Genomic DNA, 6,942 nt, shown 5'->3' with positions numbered 1-6,942 from the left:
TCACCTTGTAGGTTCTGGTGAGAGTTGAGTGAGATAACGGATGTTGAACAGGGTCTGTTTTAACAAACGTTAGCCATCATTATTAATAGGATGCATGGCCGACACTTAACACAGAGGAAGTACTCAATAAACGAGCTATTCCTACCAGCTGTTAGGACTTCTTCCCTCACAAGACCTATAAACTGTCTCAGTCACCTGGTAGTTCCTTGGCTTAGCACAGTGCTTGGCACATAATAGACATCAGTATTCAATTAATTGAATGAATGAGTAGATATTAATTAATAGATATTCACAGAGCTCGACAGTTAAGTGGGAGGAGATGGACATAAAATTAGTAAATTCTGTATTATGTTAGACAGAAATAATTGTTGTGGAGGTAAACAGGAAAGGGAGATGGGAAGTTGCAATTTTAAACAGGACAATCAGAGTAGGCTTCACTGAGAAGGTGAATTTTGACCAAACACTTGAAGGAAATGAGTCAGTCATACAGATATCCAGAGAAAAGAGATATTCCAGGCAGAGGGAAAAATCAGTGGAAGGGCCTTCAGGTATGAACACAGCTAGTTTGTTTAAGAAGCAGCAAGATCAGCGTAGCTTGGCTGGAACAGACATGAGAGAGGGATATGAGAAGGGATGGACCATATAGGGCTCCTCCTTACCCTGAATGAGACAGGGAACTATTGGAGGGTTTGAACTTTCATTTTTAAAGACTCACTCTGGCTGCTGGTAAGAATAGACTGTAGGGACACAAGGGTGGAAGCAGGAAGACCAGAGGACATAGCCATGATCGTAATAAGAGATATTGATGGATTGTACCAGATTGAGCAAGGGAGATGTGTTGGATTCTGGATTTGAAGGTAAAGGCAATAGGACTTGTAGACAGATTGGATAGGTGTGTGGAATAAAGACAAGACTGAGTATTACTCCAAGGTTTGTAGCCTAAGCAAATGGAAATGTGTAGTTTAATTCAACACATATACATCTATTAAATTACAGGTTTTACACCAAGTCAGGCCTTCCCTTCTGGGAGAAAAGAGGCCCAGAGAGGGAGAATGACCAGCTCACAAAGTGTAGAAACCATGGCTGAGATTTCTTTTTCCGGCCAAAGAAATTCTGACAGAAGAGTGGATTCTGACCTCTGTAGAGTACTGAATTTGAAATGTATCTTGTTAATTTCTGAATTACCAAAGCCCACCACTACCTAGCATATGATAGGCCTTCAAGTGAGTATTAGTTCTGTTGTGCAGGTAGTAGCAAACTGGCTCTTAAAAGGAAAGTCATTGGGAAGGAAAACTAAATGGTTTTGGGAATATCCGTAAAAGCACGAAGCTGGGCCATTCTTGGGAACTCATTTTAACTCAGGTCAGCAAACATTGCTGAGCGTCTGTTATACATCAGGGAATACAGATGCCGACGTGCAACTCATCACTGGGAGAGATAGAGGAGAATCAATAAATTATGGCACAGCATGGTAACAGTAGCAGTATGTACCAAGTCTGGAGGTGGACGGAAGTTTAGTAACTCTGACCGGGGAGGTAGTCCAGAGAAGGTTTCATGAAAGATGACATCAGAGCTGGTTTCTGAAAGAGGAGTAAGAGTTGTCCTGTTATGCTCCTATGGGAAGTGCTTGGCACATAATAGACATCAGTATTCAATTAATTGAATGCAATAGCTCCGGTCTGGTAATTGTCTTACAGGGGCTGGTGGCAGGGGCATGCTTGCTGTCCCTCTATTGTGTGGAAGGGTGCTGGACCTTGTACAGGGCAAATACTCAGGAAATGTTTGCTTAACTGATTTGGGGGCATTCATACAACCCAGTGACCCAGTGTAAGAGGGTAAAGCCACTCAGATGGACTGCTGTGCATGTAACCCCTAGACACGGGCTCCTGCCCACCTTGAACAGGTTGATTTTGCCTGCCCAACATCCATTCTCCCTGCTGATTAGAATGTTTCAATTTTCCCTTGGGGAACTACTCTCCCTCCCATGCTCTCAGTCCACAGGGGGATCTGGTGGAGCTGCCTTACTCTGCAGTTCCCGTGTGGGCAGGTAACCTTGGCCTGGTGAATCAAAGCATTCCATCCCTGCCATTCCAGGCTTCAGTGACTGGTTTTGGGGGTGGGGGCTTAGTGACACTAGTCTGGCCAAATAAGATGCGATGCAATCTTAGGATCTTTGTTAGAACAGTTGGGAAATAATTTCCTCCCCTCTGGGATGGCTAAGCAAGCAAGATATAAGAGCTTGTGGTGGCTATGTTGCCACCTTTTAGGGAGGTAGAACTTAGACAATGAAGGAAATACAGAAAAGTTAAAAAATCAGTAGACACTGTCTTGATAGCATCATTTGAAACCCTGGATCCAGCCATACCTGAATCCTTTGTGGACCTAAAAAAATATGTTTATTTACTTATTTTTGCAGGGGACGGGAGGAGCAGAGGGAGAGAGCAAGTCCTAAGCAGACTCACAAGTGAGCCTGGAGCCAACAGTGGGCTCAATCCCATGACCCCGAGACGATGACCTGAACTGAAATCAAAGAGTGGGACCCTTAATTGACTGACCCACCCAGGCACAACTGGACTTTTTCTATTACAACAAGCCAGTTTGTGTTTGGTGTCTGATGACTGCAACTGAAATAATCCAGAACAATGTACATTTCTATCTCAGTATCCAGCAGAAATATCTAGGGTCCTAGTTTTTTCACATCTGCTTTCGACAGGATCCCTGGGGAAGAGAACCAGAAGATGGCGGGATGTTGGTTAGGTTCTTGTTTTCCAGATCTGTGGCCTCATGTCTTAGCTGTTTTATGACCTTGGAGCCCTCCCTTCCTTTCTTTGCATCTTTATTTCCTAACTAACTTGCTCTCTATTGGTTCTTCTAGGAGTCTGAATTTTTGAGGAAATGCCACTGGCTCTGGGCCAGCCCTGTGTCATCGGGTTGGGATCTCTTCCTTGGTCCTGTTATTCTGGGGTCACGGCTGGCAATTCTGTCCTCTGTTATCAGTAGTTTTCTACCAGAATTTGGAGACCTCTAGTGGCACCCAGTGGGGGGTGCTGAAACCATTGGATAAAACACATACTGCTTTCTGGAGTGTCAGTTTTATTCATGAAAATGAGAGGCAGTATTTTCAACATTTAAGTGTCATTATTCAGAGCACTTTCTCTGTGCCAGCCTTAGAATCAAATCCTGGCTCCACCACTTATAAGCTTCATGACCTTGGGGAGTTGCTTAACCTCCTTGTGCCTCAGTTTTCTCAGTATCAAGAGAGGGTAGTATTAGTACCTGTCTTAGGAGATCATGGTGAAGATTAGTATGCGGAAAGTACTTAGAACAGGGCCTGGTACACAGTAAGTGCTATTTAAGTTTTAGTTACTATAATTGTAACACAGATCTATTATGAAGTACAAAGAAAACTAATGTGAATTTAGGACTGAAGTCGTTGGGGCACCTGGGTGGCTCAGTGGGTTAAGCCTCTGCCTTCAGCTCGGGTCATGATCTTGGGGTCCTGGGATTGAGCCCCACATCGGGCTCTCTGCTCAGTGGGGAGCCTGTCCCCCCCTCCCGTCTGCCTCTCTGCTTACTTGTGATCTCTGTCAAATAAATAAGTAAAATCTTAAAAAATATATATAAATAAGTTAATAAGTAAAATCTTAAAAAAAAAAAGATTGAAGTCATTGAAGAAATGTCATCTGTAGCTTCCAGATTCATAGGGCTTTGCTCTTTCTTCTGCCAGCAAGAATACTTACACCTGATTTTTATTACATGTGCCAAAAGAAAATCCGTGTGTCTTCATGTTCTTCTAATTTCCTGAGCCATTCTTACTACCACGTGTACGTTAGTCTCCCCATCTATCTTTCCCCATCTTGGGGCCATCCTCCCCACCTGTACTCATCTGGACGTTTGTCTTCCCATGTCTTATAGTATTTAATTATTATAAAGATATTAAGTGCAAGCTTTAGAATATACTGTACTTCTTGTTAGGTGTTCAAAAACGAACAGGATTTGGGTAGTAATGTACTTGGGCAGGGATGGAGTGGGCAATGAGATACAGAGAACAGCATGAGCAAAGGCCCAGGGGCAAGCTATGTTCTGGGAGAGCAAGTCCATTTCGGCTTGAGAGCAATTGAAGATGGGGTTGTAAAAAATAGGTTAAGTTCTTGAATGCTACATATAGTGAAGAGTTTGGACTTGATTATACTTTTCTAAGCCTGTTTCCTCAGTAAAATTAGGATGATTCCTGTCATTGAATTGTGATTAATGACAGAGGCAAGCAGGTGGGAGAGATAGCCTATGTAAAAAATGGAATGAGGGGCACCTGGGTGACTCAGTCGGTGAGGTGTCTCTTTTTTTTTTTTTTTAAGATTTTATTTATTTACTTGACAGAGAGAGATCACAAGTAGACAGAGAGGCAGGCAGAGGGAGAGGGAAGCAGTGTCCCTGCTGAGCAGAGAGCCTGATGCAGGACTCGATCCCAGGACCCTGAGATCATGACCTGAGCCAAAGGCAGCAGCTTAACCCACTGAGCCACCCAGGCACCCAGGTGTCTGACTCTTGATGTCAGCTCCGGTCATGATCTCAGGGTTGTGACATCAAGCCCCAATTTGGGCTCTGCACTGGGTGTGGAACCTGTTTAGGACTTTTTTTCTCTCTCCCTCTGCCCCCACCCCCACGCTATCTCTTTTAAAACAAAACAAAACAAAACAAAACAAAACAAAACAAAACAAAATGGAATGATTGTCATTAGGAATGGGGACAAGGATTCTTCTTTCCTTGGCAAAGCAAACCAGCCAGCCTCTCAGGGTGGCCTGCAATTTAGTCTTTTGAGATTTTCCTGCAATGCACATCTCAACCACCAGAGGGAGCTTGGTACAAAGGAATCGGAGCTCTGAGCTCAACAGGAAAATTGTGGTGGGCCCGGTTGGGGCGGGGATGTGGAATCCTGGACCCAAACCAGAGTCTTAATGGTATGAATGGGGCATGGACCCAGGTGCCCCCTCTCTGGCTCTCTTTTATTAGACCCATCCCAAGATGGGGTGAGGCATGCTGCCACAACCTAGCATTTAGATCTAAGACTTAAGATCTCTAGGACGGGGGGGCGGTAGAGGATGAGGGCCAGATCTAATCTGGGGGGATCTGAGTTTCTGCATCTCAAGCAAAAAAGGCTTTCACCAACTCTGCTCGTAAGTCACTGGGCCCAACCCCATACTAGAACACCCCGTGCCAGGCCGGGGAGTCCTGCTAGAGCTGGGAACCGTAGAAAAGTAACCAGGGCTACAGCTTGAAGAAGGGGATGGGAGACGCAGGGCTCTATCTGACAGTCTTTGGAGCGGCATCCACATTGCCCTGGGACTCCAGCTGTTGGGTCTATCAGAAACGGTTATGGGGCTGAGCTTCTCCAGTCACAACTAACCTGGTATTTCATAGGATTTTTGTAAAACCTCCTTTGCTTTGTCTTCTCTGCTTACTGGCACCGAGTTAAGCAGGGACTTTCCTGATACGGATGTCCAAATGAAGGCCCAGAGACACTTAGCAATTTACCCAAGATCATGTAGCCCTCAAGGGCAGAGCTGGCCCTGGAAGGAGTAGGAGCGACTCTGAGGGGCCCAGGGAAGGGAAGGCAGGCAGACAGAGCAACAGCCTTCAGAACGGCAGCAGCAAAAGCACTGGCTCTCGGCCAGATTTCATAGCCGCCCCTCCAGAGCCGGCTCTGCTGCTGGGCCCCAGGCTGCCAGCCCTGCCTCCACACTCCCACCCCAGTCCCCCAAGAGCCCATCACCCTGGCAACAGCCAGAGAAAGGCCCAGCTAAAATATTTATGGCTCAAAACAGTTCAGAGGCTTCAGATGGGGGGGGGGCGGGGAGGAGGGTTGATGTCATCCCTTCTCTGCTTGCAGGGGAGGTGACTGACACTCAGGGCAGCTGGGTGGGTAGGCCCAGGCCACCAGGTCAGGGCTCTCAAAGGAAGATCCCTAGGGCTGCACGCAGTAACCAGAGGAGGAAGGAGGCTGTATGTGACAGACGTGACAGGTGGACAGGGCTTGGGTAAGAAACACAAGCTGGAACAGAGGAGGAAGGAAGCTTCATGTTAATCAGCTCTGGACTCGGGTTCGGTGTTTCACACCCATTTCATTTCTCAGATCCCGCTGAGTGGATAAGGATTATTATCCTACTTTTAGGAGTAAACAGGCCCAGAAAAGTACACACCAAGTGATGAGCTAGGATTTGAACGTAGGATTTGGCTTGAGCTCTGCGAGCTTTCCTGTTAATTCTGTGGCTCCCAAGTAACTATCCCGGCATCTGGGGGTGGAGGGTGTGGCTGCCTGGGAAACTGCTGCTGGCTTTCCAGATAGCACCCCCCTGGGCTCTGCGCTGCCATTTATCATTCAGATGCCATCTGGATCCCTAAGTCCCTGCGCCACACTCCTCCCCTGCCTGCTGACCTGAAGCAAGTCCTCAGACCCTAGATAAGGGAACTCGGGAGCCATAAGGGGAGGCCTAAGAGACCAGGAAGCCAAGGAAGTTGCAGCCTTGGTGGCCAGTTCTGGACCAGGAGTGTCACCACTGCAAACAAGTTGACAAATGCATCTCGGTTTGCCTGGGACTCTCCTGGTTTGGGCACAGGAACCTTCTCTGTCTGGGGGTGAACTTGGATAAGGTTTGCCACCATACACAAGTTTCTCACACAAATGCTTTCCTGTTTCAACCTGCAGTCGTGAGAGGTACAAACGGGTGAAAAATCGGGACTATGAAGTCTGATGGCTTCTTCTTTTAGCCTTATACAAGTTATTTATCCTCTGGAGCTTCCGTTTCCTCATCTCTGAAGTGAGTATCATGGGTTGGAGGATTAAGTGAAATTGTGCATAAACATGCCTGACAGAGTGCCTGGTACTTACTAAGCACTTAATAAATTATTAGCTATTATTTATAATAATGAATAATGAAGAGAAAA

Source organism: Lontra canadensis, unplaced genomic scaffold (assembly GCF_010015895.1).
Source record: "Lontra canadensis isolate GAN:19392208 unplaced genomic scaffold, GSC_riverotter_1.0 scaffold60, whole genome shotgun sequence".
NCBI classification, from domain to species: domain Eukaryota; kingdom Metazoa; phylum Chordata; class Mammalia; order Carnivora; family Mustelidae; genus Lontra; species Lontra canadensis.
This window is presented reverse-complemented; position numbering follows the sequence as displayed.